The 6,000-nt window shown below is 42.9% G+C and overlaps 1 protein-coding gene across 2 annotated transcripts in view; it reads right to left on the bottom strand.

The window, feature by feature from the left end:
* Positions 1-3,859, bottom strand: part of KICS2 (KICSTOR subunit 2) — a 98,342-nt gene extending 94,483 nt beyond the window's left edge. The window contains exons 1-2 of one of the 2 annotated variants that reach the window (XM_069229121.1): positions 3,753-3,859; positions 2,953-3,330 (exon numbers count right to left, since the gene is read on the bottom strand). The gene's annotated coding sequence lies outside the window, so the exon portion shown is untranslated. The other variant, XM_069229122.1, reaches the window with a different exon arrangement.
* Positions 3,860-6,000: the final 2,141 nt, after the last annotated feature.

Raw genomic sequence — 6,000 nt, forward strand, 5'->3', positions numbered from 1 at the left:
ATGTGTGCATTATGCCAATGTATATTCTGGATGTGTTCTGTTCCAGATCAACAGTTATGTTTCTGTTGACCTGGGAGTTGGACGCTTTCTTGGAGTGGTGCCTAAATGAAGATCTTTCACATTTCTTTAGTATCAGATCTTCTGTACAATATTGACATTTTTTATTTGTTGTAATTATTAATATTAGAATTATATATTATGTAATAATATTAATGTGGTTGCTGTAGGGTCTGGACCTACAGCTCTTTGTTAGGTAGGTTGGTAAGTAGATGCAGACCAGGCAGAGGTAAGTGGTGTTCACTCCTTATTTACTTTTTATTACCAGGGATCGTTATTACGTAATACAGTGTCTCTTGGTTTTGTTGGGGTTGTTCTCTTCATACCCTGATTACTCAGTCTCATTTCCTTTTTAGGGTCAAGCCAGCGTTGCATGCACTTGCGCATGCGTTTTGCTTGTGTAATAGGCCTTAAGAAAACTGCAGCGGGCCTACTCTGGTCAACACACAAATTAGAAAACAAACGTGCAGAAGTCCATATTATGTTATACGACAAAAGTACAGGCCTCGGTTTGAACATAATGGTCAATAAGGAATGCAGGGACAGAAAGGAGAATGAGAAGAGAGGCCAGGTGCAGGGTAAAGTAGTTACGATCCAGCTTAGCATACCACAGATAACTTAGAAGGACACACACAAGGAAGAGTCTGAGCTACTTTCTGATATCAGGAAAGGAGAAGGGTAAATCATGACAGACTTGAAAGTGAGACACGGCGTTAGATGTTTTTGTTTCAAGGCTGGCAGAAAGGAGGAGACAGGAAGTAAAACTTCAGAGACTGGTAGACGTGTAGGGGGGAACATATTGATAGAGGTCACAGGGCAGGATCGAAGGACATTGTGTATGTTAGATCATATGTACGTCATATCTGCCATGAATGTATTTTTTGTAACAAGCAGTCAGATAGCATTTAAAGAATTATTGTTTTGTTAATTAGAAGTGTTGTGAAGGAGGTGGATTTTAAATGCCCACCAAGTGTAAAAAAAATCACTGTGTGTAAGAGCTGAGTTGAGTGGAGCTTCAGTTGCAGAACTGTGCTGTACTCCCGGTCGTATTTTATTTTGCTTATAAATGCTCAATTACTACTAGAATTGTGTCACTTCTTTATTATTGATAAGAAATTCAACTACACATGCAAGACGCTTTAGTACATGGGTACTCACAAACATTTTCCCAGGGGCCAAAAGATGTGGTCTGTTATGTGTCCGAGGGCCGCACTGATGTCAGTGGGATGTGGTTGGGGTGGGGGCATTGGTTGTAAGGCGGGTATAAATGAAACAAAGCATATACATGTTGTTTCTGAATTGCACAATGTGAAACCAGAAAACCTTGGATTAATCCCGGCTTCCCCACTTTACCAAATTGTGTGATCCTAGGCAATAGTCTTATTTCTCTGCCCTTCATTATCACATAAACAGGACCTAAAAAAAGACATGACTTCATGATGTCCGCTGTACAAAAACTTCTCCTATGTTTGATTTTAAAAAAACGAATGTTTTACTTGTATAATAGGAAGCCAGGTCACCCAAAGGGTGCACATAACTTACTTGGCACATTTCACTGTTGGCATTGTCAGAGTAGGGGGAAAAATTGATGTTTCTAACTTCATGTTTGAAAACTATCACTTTTAAAATAATACTTCTCAATCCCCTGATATAATCTGATGTACTCTAGTGAAAAGGTTCTGCATGTTAATTAAATATACGGTTTGAATTTTGAGACTTTTTCATATGTTCGCACTTCGCTGCAAGATTACTTTAAAATGAAGGTGCTCCTAAAGTTAAGTGATGCAGGACTTAACAGTTGCCATCTTTTTTTTTTTTAACATTAATAATGCTTTAAATAAATGCTTGCCTGTTTCTTCAACATCTTTTTTTATTGTTAGAATCTATTAGTGTGAACAGCAGCAGAGTGCTGCTGTGCACCAGGGGGGCCGCATGTCAAGGTCGAGAGGGCCGTATGCGGACCCCGGGCCTTACTTTGAGTATCACTGCTTTAGTAGACAGAAAAAGGCTCAGAGCCCCATCCATGTTATGTCAGTGCCTTTCATTGGTTTGTGTGCTTGCGTTTCAAAATCTGCTTGCTTTCATTAGTAGAAGGCACGCATATGTCGTGCTTTTTACGGTGGTTAGCCCTCCTCGAGCGCAGCGACCAAGTACTGAAAACATGCGAGGCTCACTGTTTCCCGTCAGGTTTGTGGACTACTTTTTATCTTTTTTTCGCAGCACGATCTCGCTTGGCAGAAGTCCACCACTTTGCATGACATCAAACCTGTTACATAGTTAATTGCACTTTTGCCGGTTACGTACATAATTGCCGATAGGTTTCACTACGAGTGAACTGTTGCAGCGCGATCACGCTCTTTTTTGCATTTTTTTCCTACCTGCATGCAGTCTTCAACTGTCCGTACAAGAGAACTTAGCAGCACTATTGCACCGTTTTTCTCCATTTAATGTGGCAAGAAAAAAGTCTGGTTGGGAGTTTACAACTGCTAATAGCTTTAACGCGGAGAAATTCGAGACCCTATTGTACTGCAAATGCTTATTTTTTTATGTTAAGGATTGTCCCATCTGTTGCTCTCTCTAATTGATCATGGGTGGATGCGGGCCTCAGCAAAGAAAAGAAAAAGGCACAGAGATCCATGTGAGTGTACCAACACCTCTAAAAGAGCAGGGGAAGGTTTTAAGTGAGGAGACTGGGTTCACCCGTGGTTTTAGTGTGCAGAGAGTCACCGTGGCTCATTCCTGTACCAGGAAGATTTAGTAGGCGGTGCTTCCCCTCTGCTTTCCGACCGGCGCAGTTGGCTCCTCCCCACCACAAAAGCCTCCTGCATGCACCGCCTAGGTAGGGGTTTCCCCTGTTCCCCTCACCACAACGCCTCTTAAAGTCCCGCAGCGTACCTGCATTAGACACTCTAGCCTCTCCCCGGCGTCCTCTCCGCCTTCCTCATACGGTGATGATTCCCTTGGGTTTGTTTGTTTGTTCCTCTTTGGCCCTGCTCCAGTTCTCCAGCTTCACAGCCACACCCCTCTCTCACAGCCCCGCCTCCTTTTTTACGCTGTCGGACGTTGTGCAGACGTGATTACGAAGGAGCCACTAGTCCTGCAGGTCTTTCCTGTATCGTCCCCCTGGGGTACTCGCTATGGTATTTCCCTTCCTCATCAGTTTCATCAGCCACGGTTTCGGCTCGGCTAGTGAGGATTCACCACAGCAGTTTTCAAACTTGTTTCATGCTTTCTTTTTTTCTTAAAACTTGTATTGCTGACAAATTTTGATTGCTGTAACAATGAACAGAATTAAACTGTCAGTGCATATAATACAAATATCTACTATAAGGCAGTGTATCCTGAAAATAAAGCGTAATGATGAAGTGACAGTGAAATCCTTACAGGAAGTTTGGAATTTTGGAGATCGTGATTCGGTGGCCAAATCCTAGGTAAACACAAGACCTCTGTTTTATAAACAGATTTTTAAAAGGATTTATACTCCTTAAATATATTGTAAAGGTAGCCTTGTGCTGAACTGAGCACGATTAGAATGCTCCTGCTCGAGCTGTTTTATAGATGTATATGCAGGTATGCACATGTTCTTGCTCCTTTCACCTCGCGCTTTAGTAAGTTTCCTGCTCATGCATTTATCTCGCTCTTTGCGCTTCAGTTTTTTAAATCTGCACAATCTGCATTAACATTATTACACTTGCCTGTCAGCTCTCCTCGTCTCCTCAGGTGTGCTGACCGCTGTTGTCAGCAATGTCATCAATTATGCCAATTTTCCTTTCTCTGACTGGAGCGTAGTCTGCAGTCCGATGAACACTAATTCCTTATGAAAACGCCCTGTGACACTATTACAGGCAGGTCGTTTCCCCAGCTCGCGCCAATTTTGAGAAGCGGCGTGAAGTGTTAAATTATTTAAATATAATTTATTGTCATAATCAACAGCATGTATCTCCTTATTACCTCTCAGCCTCTCTGTATGAGATAAATGTTTTATTTGGATAAAGGTCCCCCAACGTCACAGAGCCAACCCCCCTCAATGTTGCAACATATCCCGCCTTATCATGAAAAATCTGTATCGCCAGTGGTTCTAGAGCCATGGCGAATAACAAGAGGGATAAGGGACACCTCTGTCGTGTCCTTCTTCCTTCCTTCTATGGTGAAAAACATAGACCCTGGCCGTGGGTTTAGTGTACGATAACCTTATCGACGCTTTGAATTGCTATCAGGACAGGTCAGTTAATAATTATTGTCAGTTCATAGTGTCAAAGGCCTTAGGTATATCAACTGACAACTGCTAGCTCCTCCTTTATCCCCTCAACCTCATGCATCACATGCATTAGTCTTTGTAGGTTCATGGTTGTATTCCGCCCCTGGATAAACCCACATTGATTAGGGTGTATTCGTTGAGAAATTACTGTCCGGAGTCTGAGGGCGAGAAGTTTGCATAAGACTTTGGTGTCTGTATTTATCATAGTAAGTGGACAATAGGAAGTCCATCTTGAGATAGTCCCTAAGCCTGTTTATAATATCTCTTTGCATGTTAACCTCAGTTCCCACCGGTGTCTTCGGATGCAGTATTGGGGTATTAGGTGTTTCACGCCTAAGTATCCAAGTCAGAAGGTGTCCATTGGCATCGCCCTCTCTGTTTAGGAATTGTCAGTACGATTTAAGAGTATTCTGGTCTAGTCTATCTCACACAGCTGCTTCCTGATGTTGCAAGGCAGTCTCCTCACTACGTTCTCGCTCTGTTTTAGAGACAGATTTTTTAAATTTGTGCCACTGCTCCCTCCTTAATAAGGAGCTCCGATTGTACTGTCTTTTGAACTCCACACGTGAGTCCTATACATCGGCCCCTCAATAAGGATTTCATTGCCTCCCACTCCGTCACCCAGGTCCCTGCAGACAACCAGTTGGTTTAGATATATTCTGTCTAGCCCTCTCCTCCCCAAGTGTCTCCCTGCCCAGGCAATCTTGTACCTGCAATCTCCATGTGCCTGGACCTGGTGAAGCTTTTCCCCATTTGAGTGTACATGTAACTTGGACATGATCCAATAGATAACACGTTCAGTGAATCAGCTCCATGACCCGAGTAGCCCATTGTGTGGTCAATAATATGCAATCTAGTCTGCTGTATGTGCCGTGGGTGGGGGAGTAGCAGGTGTAATAGCGTTGAAGTGGGTGCGTCTCCAGCCATATATCACATAGGCCCAAATGTGGCATGGCCCCTCGCAACTGCACTGTCATTTTTGGCTTGGTGTCCTGTCGAAGAGCGATCTAGATCACCATCAAGTATGCAGTTAAAATCGCCTAACCATAATAGGCCAATGTCTGTCGCCAGAGACACCATGACTTTAATCCCATCATAGTAGGAATCTATTTTTAAACCGTATGAATTTACAAACATCACATCCACTCCATCCAACCTACCCTACAGTACGATATATCCTCCTTCTATGTCACTTCCTTATATGTTAGTGCAAAGGGGACTCTCAGGGCAAACTATGTCAGAACCCCTTTGGCGTAGGAGGAGGAGTTTGCAAAGTATGTTTGTCCCCTCCATTTTTAGCTAATTTACCGGCTTCATCATCTTTGAGATATGTTTCCTGTGTACAGGCAATGCAAATACTATGCCGTTTAAGCAGTGATAATACTCTATATCTTTTTGTGCCATGTCCAGGCCTCGTACATTATTGATCACATTCCCCCACTTTTTGATCCCCCAGTTAGATAGTGAAAAAATATCTCCAACCATACAATTGTTAAAACCAAACTTACCTCCCCCTCCCAGGGCAATAGTATCAACTAACAACAGCATAATTGCCCAACCCCCTCGATAGGTCAAGACAACATTATCGTATTCCCCCACATTTTTGTGTGAACTTCCCTAGAAATTAGCATGTCCACCCCCCCTCCAACCGCCAGTTGTGTTCATGTCTTTGGCTTGACTTACTC

This window comes from Pleurodeles waltl, chromosome 4_1 (assembly GCF_031143425.1).
Source record: "Pleurodeles waltl isolate 20211129_DDA chromosome 4_1, aPleWal1.hap1.20221129, whole genome shotgun sequence".
Taxonomy (NCBI): Eukaryota; Metazoa; Chordata; class Amphibia; order Caudata; family Salamandridae; genus Pleurodeles; species Pleurodeles waltl.